The sequence below is a fragment of the Crassostrea angulata genome, chromosome 8, assembly GCF_025612915.1.
Source record: "Crassostrea angulata isolate pt1a10 chromosome 8, ASM2561291v2, whole genome shotgun sequence".
NCBI classification, from domain to species: domain Eukaryota; kingdom Metazoa; phylum Mollusca; class Bivalvia; order Ostreida; family Ostreidae; genus Magallana; species Magallana angulata.
Genome location: NC_069118.1, coordinates 12,419,026 through 12,426,561, shown reverse-complemented (window position 1 = coordinate 12,426,561; position 7,536 = coordinate 12,419,026).

The following is a 7,536-nucleotide window of genomic DNA, read 5'->3' as shown; positions in this document are numbered from 1 at the left end:
TCCAATTTTTTATTGAAATTTAAAACATTGTATATAAATATGCACCCTTGATATAACGTTTTACAAAAGCAGAAATGCATGTGCAATGTGTCATTAAAAATAGATAAATCCAACGCATCGATAATTTAACATTCCTGTCACATTAAAAATTTTATTTAAATTCAAATTTGAAATCATCTTTAATCAATCAAACATCTGAATTTTTTCTTCAAATCTTTTTTTTCTTTTCAAAATATATTTAAGATAAACAGAAAGTCATGATAAATGGTCTCAAACATTTATCAATGGTATCTTCTATTACAGGGGGCAGCGAGTACAGAGTTACTTCAGACAATAGCTGTCATTCATCATCATCGTCCGACTTATTTCTCGATCATTGTGATATTTTGAAACATCATCAATCTAATCGACAAACTACCTTAAGTACATATAGACCTGATTTTCTTGCCAAATAATTCTTTATGAGTAATTCAAGCTTTTTTATTTCATCTGCATGTGTAGACAAAATAATTTGAATGGTGTATATGTTTATTTGAAATACAAGAAATCTGCCATTGTTGCGTTGTAAAATTAGAACATCGTGCATAAAAAAATTAAAATAATTTTGAATCTACAGAATAAGATACGGGGAGGGGTTCGTGTGTTTTCTGTTTTTCACAACCCAACATCGGTGTCAATTCTAGTATACGTGACCTGTGTATATTGAAACTAACGCGTGTAACTTATATAGTGATATCGAACAAATTTATCGTATTTGTGATTTCCATATCCCATTGTATAGGTTAAATGTAAGCAAAACATAAATATTCACTAACACAAGATTTGCACGTACAGAATGGAGGTATCTTTATGTTAAGTAAAAATATTGTTCAGTATCACCCCCATAGCATTTCATGAGAAATTTTAAAAATCTTTAAAAAGAAGCTACGGTGCTTAGTTAAACACTCCACAAAAAACAGTATGTTCATTAGTTTTATTTTGTTTTGCTGACTTTTGAAATGGTTACGTAAGATCATGAAATTCTCGGCTCACGAAATTCCCCCGGATGTCTAGGACTGTCTGGGGCAAACATAGGACACAATAGTATTAGTCATCCAACCATGCATTGGTTCATATCATCTCATGAACTGCCGAACTTCATGAACGTCAGTTACCAATAGATGCACTAATTACATCATAGTTGTCTCTTAATGATGTACTTCATGAAAATGAATGCAAATGGCAATTAGAAGTAAACTAGCCTGATGCGTATATATTCCTTTCAGTTCAAATATAGCCTATTGTGGAATCTAAGAATCCCCTGAGGTGCCAAAAGCTTAATTGGAGTAGGTATAAAAATCTAAATCTAAAATCTAAAATTCTAAAAATCTAAAAAATTGAAAACAATATCGCGTGATTTCATGACGTTACACACGGTAAATTGGCCTTGCTGTGCATTTATAGATATATTTAGTTATTCCTGACTTATAAATTTTGACTCCAGAAAACAAGGAATGATAGCGATGTACGGCGGTGTTATTTATATAAGTACCTAGTAGATAAGGGACAGTGCAATTAGGTTATCTGATGTGAATCAATATAATCTTCACACTCCCCTGATTTTAACACGCTTCGACGATCGGGTTTATATCAAAAGATGTTTTCCCAAACAATGACACACATCCTTTTTAAATTATCTGCGTAGAAAAATCATATTTGCTATAGATATATCTAAATCATTCTCTAGCCAGAATTTTGCAAAAAATATTATATATACATTTGTATCTTATCAGATTACCCAGGTTATAAATTTTCAAGTAACTATACACACTAACATGTTTTTGAAAAGGTTTTTTAAAAAAAGGCATCTGCGCATTAACTATATTTTATCGTCGATATAAATTTTGAATATGTTGGTGGCCTGCAAAGTTTGTCAAAACGTTACTTGCAAAACATGGGTGAAACGTTATACGTATACATATGAAGACGTTACAACCACAGGTGGAAAACGAGATTTTGAAACAATTTACTCTACAGCTCATATGTGATAAAAAGTGTCTGGTTTCTGAATTAAGCTTGATATTAATTACGATAAAACCCCTGATATATATAACGTTCCTGGTTTAAAATGTCACCTGATTATTCCACCAACGCTAGTGTTGGTTGATCATTTTTCATATTTGACAAGAAATATTTTGACATATACTGTACAAATCCATGCGATAGTTAACCCACATACACAAAAAACTATCCATAAACTACGCATATCTTTATTTATATGTAGGAACCTATATGCTGATCTGGGGGTTGAAATACAGAAACATGCATTATAAGAAAGTGAACGCTTCCCTTTATCAACTTTGATGTTTTTCATTACTTCTCAAGTTCTAGACAAAATATTTTTCGATAGCTCAATGTATAACATTTTGTGTCAGATCTTCACCAACAATTATTGATAAGCATTTTTAAAAGATTTAACTGAAGTAATCGTTGCCTTTTAAGAGATTAAATTCAACCTTAAGCTTTAAACATTCTTAATTTTAATTGTTTAATATGCAAATCATAAGCACAGTGTGAATCGTGAGTTCAGCTGATAATTTTGGCGCGTTGTAAAGGTTTCCTGTGATTTTAAAAAATGTTATCTCCCCCCCCCCCCCCCCATTAAAAAAAAATAAATAAGTAAGGCGTCAAGATCTCGATCCCACAAAACAGTCGCGGTTGCAGAAAACGTCTTCGAAAAGATCCACAATATCAAAATGTCCCGACGCCAACCGGTGACGCCGATGTAGATAATAAGGTGAATAAAAACATAAGCAATATTTGGGGATCGTATTTTATGGTATTGGTACTGCATTCATGTATGCTGTCCATTTTGCTGTTGTTGTTTGTTGTTTTTTGTTTTTGTTTTTTTTTGGGGGGGGGGGGTTCAAGTCACTGTGAAAAAATGGAATTATTGTATAGCTTTTATGATTGCGTCAGGTTTTTTTCTGATTAAATATTTTGTTTTTCCAAAAGTACCAATCTGCGTACAGTATATTGCGATCTAAATGTGATGCATATGTAAAATAAAGCGAAAATTCGATCATCCCCAAAATAAGAATATACAGTACGGATTATCACAATGAAGAACTGTACACCACCAGAACCAAAAAAAAAATACTGACAATTTCAGATCAAATTCTGTTAACTCACAGTACTCCTAATAATACTACGTAATATTCGGCTTAAGTCGATTCCAGCGAATAGTATTTCCCGGAAGTAATGCAAAATTCGCATGCAACAGAAATAGATACCATCTAAGTTCGTCTGGCATTTTGACCTCGTTGAATGTTATTGTACTTTAAAACATGAACATAGACCAGCTTTTTTATATCACCTTACATTTATTTTATTTTTTCAGTATACGGATTTTATTGAGAAAATATGAGAAATGCGGACGTGAATCTCAAGAAAAGTTTTCTTTATATAGCAGTTTCATCAACGAGATTTTACACTGTTATCATCTCCACAAGAGATTTGATATAAACATGTTTTTATTTAGTTTTGAGATTTATTGATTGGTTGATGAACAATTCACAATTAATTCATAGGAAAGGTATTTTAACTGGTCAATCCTTAAGCTTATTGTAAAACTCTATAGATAAACGCAATCATAACATACCACCAAACAGTTTCTGTACAATTGTATATTTTTACAATGTCACGTTTTGACCTATTTCCCCACGCAATATAATTCATTTTTGTAAGTGTTCATTAACGTGTATATCATATGAGTCATGTCGTACCTTGCTCTTATTTTTCACCTGCACTGTATACCTATAGTATACTTAAGGTGTCTTCATTAGCTTAATTCTATCTATTACATATTTCGGGTATTTTAAAGATATCCGCTTGAATATAGATCCGGGCCTGCTTTGTATCAAATAACATAACCGAAAGTCGTTTTAAATATTTTTTTGATCTCAGTTGCATTGATGCAATGCAAGCAAGTCACTCCGCCCTATGATATCAAATAATGGTAACAAATAGCTATTATGTTAGGAAGGTTGAACGATTCTATCAAAACCCTGCGTCATCTTATAGCGATGGATCGTGACTTACAAGGAACAAAAACCGATATTGATACAATGGAATTCTCCACCAAGAAATTCTTCTTAAATTCAGCTTATTCCGATATTACTCATGATTTGATTGGAATCGTCCAATGTCACGCCCTGGCGCATCAGCACCAATAATGTTTTATTGTGTTAGCTTGCGGTTTATCCAATACATTTATTGTCTTATAACTGTCATTAAGGAAATGTATAGCCTTGAAGAGCAAGGTTTATCAAATTTGTTTAGTTCATTAGAATTCAATTAAACTTTTCACCTCGAGTTTAAGTCAAAATACGTGTTCCAATTGGCTTTCTCGCAGCAAACAACTTTCTTTTTCTTTTTTCTTTTTTTTTGGGGGGGGGGGGGAAGGGGGTGTTATCCACCATAAAATATATTTTTAAAGTCAATCAAAGAGAATTGTTTAAGTTTGCTCACATCAAATTGGTATCATTAGTATAAGGTCAAAGAACTCCATTAACAGTGTGTTACAATCTATGTATACATGTACACTGTACACATATTAGTGGATACTAGTGAGCTGAACTAGTATATTGTACTAACATTCAATTTGCAAGTATTTGTTTTTGAATGGAATTGTGATGTTTCGCAAATAGTTAAACAGAACATTTAAATTTATAAACAAAAAATTGGTGAGCATTTAATCAGCAAGTTTTGCTGAAATAAAGTTCTCGCAAATTAAAGTGAGTTACTATGATGCATGCTTGCATGGATGCAAATATATATTTCATCACTTGTTAATAAAATCATTCATTAAAACAATAAGACAATATAAACTTAAAAATTCAGCCACAACAAATCAATCAGATGAGAGTGTATGATAAATTACATATATATTTCAATACGCGTTTCACCTGGCGGTTGCTACATATATCATTTCTTGTGTAATCTGTCATTTTTTACTACAATAGCTGACACATGTATTTCACTCGAGTATGCTTAAATTCATGTAGATTATCATTGTATATTTTATCACCCTTCCTCATAATAAAATGTAGAAATTGAAAACAATGAACCGGTAAGCGGTAAGTATGATGATTCGGGTCCATTGTGTTAAAAGCTGGTGTTGCAACTGTAAATGTAAAATTGCCCACATATGTAATGTTTGTAACTATCACGGGCGCACAACGATGACGAAGTCAACAGCTATTGCAATGAAACATGCAACGATGGGTGTTTGTATCACATGAACAGTCTCACTAAGTATAACTATGCATAACAGAGAAGGTATATTCATTGTATGAATATATACACTTAACACCGATTTCAGCGTACATGTGTATACTTTGGGGTAGTTAGACGGATCTGCTTTTTTATGTAAAAAAGAAAATATATATATATATATATATATATATAATATAGACGAGGTTGGTGTTACATGCATGTATATTTCTGTCCCCAAGCAACTGTGCGTTTCCCTGAGGGTTTTTTTTCTAGCATTGTTTTCTTCTTCGATGTTTTTCGTTTATCCATTCATTTTTTTTTCGGGGATTTTGTTTAATTTTAAATAACATTAATAGGAAATTGCCTCTCATTTATTTTGCAATCAGCTGTGGTTAGAATATTAATACGTTGTATTTCGATCCACATTTTCTGTTAACGTTACATTAATTATACAATTTTCCACCACCTGTTTGCTGACTTCCTTATACCTGTACAAACTTCCCGGTCTAAGCTACAATTTACAACAACTAACTGGAATCGTTCAAAGACTATCATAACCAATGAATCACTCACTTATCACTGCATTTCATTACATAACCACAATTAACCTTTTGTATTTGATTTATGGAACGCTGAAAATTTTGAGTCAGCAATTTGACGTTCTAAAGCTTTTCGCTCTTGACGGGGTTTTTGTCTTTAACTTTTTTACTTCAGCTCAAACGATTTTGCTGATGACGTTTTCCTTTTATCGGAAGTCATCTTTAATAAAAAAAAATATCATGCTGCACATTCTCGTATGTTTATTATGATTAAACTTTAGCTCATATCTTACCGTTCTATTTTTTTTAAGGAGATAGTGTATCATTTATATATACATTGTGTGTGTGTATATATATATATATATATATATATATATATATATATATATATATATATATATATATATATATATATATATATATATATATATATATATATATATATATATTTGTAGTTAATTATACATGTATTATAATAAATTTAATATATATATATATATATATATATATATATATATATATATATATATATATATATATATATATATATATATATATATATATATATATATATATATATATATATATATATATATATATTTGTAGTTAATTATACATGTATTATAATAAATTTTTAATTAACCAGAACATTTTTCAAGTTTTCATTTTCCATTCGGACATTACATCTAACCAAATGTGCCTCACATATGCATGAAATTCATGCAAAAAAACTATAGCATATACACGAATTTCACGCTAATTCACCATGAAATCCATGTGATTTTTTCACGTGAAATTGCGTGAGGTTCACGTAAGTCACAATTGCAAATACTTTGTTTGAATCATTTTCTTCTGTAAATAATGATAATATAATTATGAATAATAAACTGTTACACGTGTGAAAGTTAGAATGCCAATTTATATACTAAATTTAGTTTATAGGGAAAAGTTGCCATTTTCTCATATACTAGTATACTGAATTTATTCATGCATCGTAACAAATTGAAAAAGGCAATGTACAGTATCATTAAAATGTTCCTCTATTGACCATTATATAGCAATGTACAGGTGACTGTCACGGCCCATCTTTCCCCCCTATTTTCGCTATCATTAGAAGGAAATGCACTATATATGCAGTCATTTATTCTCAATAACGAAGGTTCTGTGACGTAACATTAGCTTTGTTTAATATTAAAGATGTGAGATAATTAGATTTCAGTGGTTTGTTGCTTTCTTTTATTATTATACAATAATTACTCGATGAATGCGTTTTTAGGAATTCATCCGTTTGCATGCTTCCCACATGATGGTTTTTCTGAATGACAGTATGACAGTTGGACTCCCACAGTTAACCTTAAACTTACGTAATTAAATACTTATAAGATAATGTGATATTTTGTGTGATATAGTAAACAGTTTACCTCTTATTCATTCATTATTATTCATTATCTAATTCATTACCCTTAATCTATTTTTACAAACGGTGGCAAAAACGACAATATTTGTGCGATTTCATGGAGTTCATGTACACAACAAAATGTGCCACATATATATGTTTCTCATATGTTGAGATCAAACATATGTTTAACTCATGTGTATAATATGTGATTTTTCAACACATGTTAAACAAAGCAAAATGTGCTACATATGTTACACATATGTGATACACATGTGAACTCACGTACGTTTAACGTGATTTAGGTAACAATATGCACTTGGGTCTATTTGCAAGTTAACAATG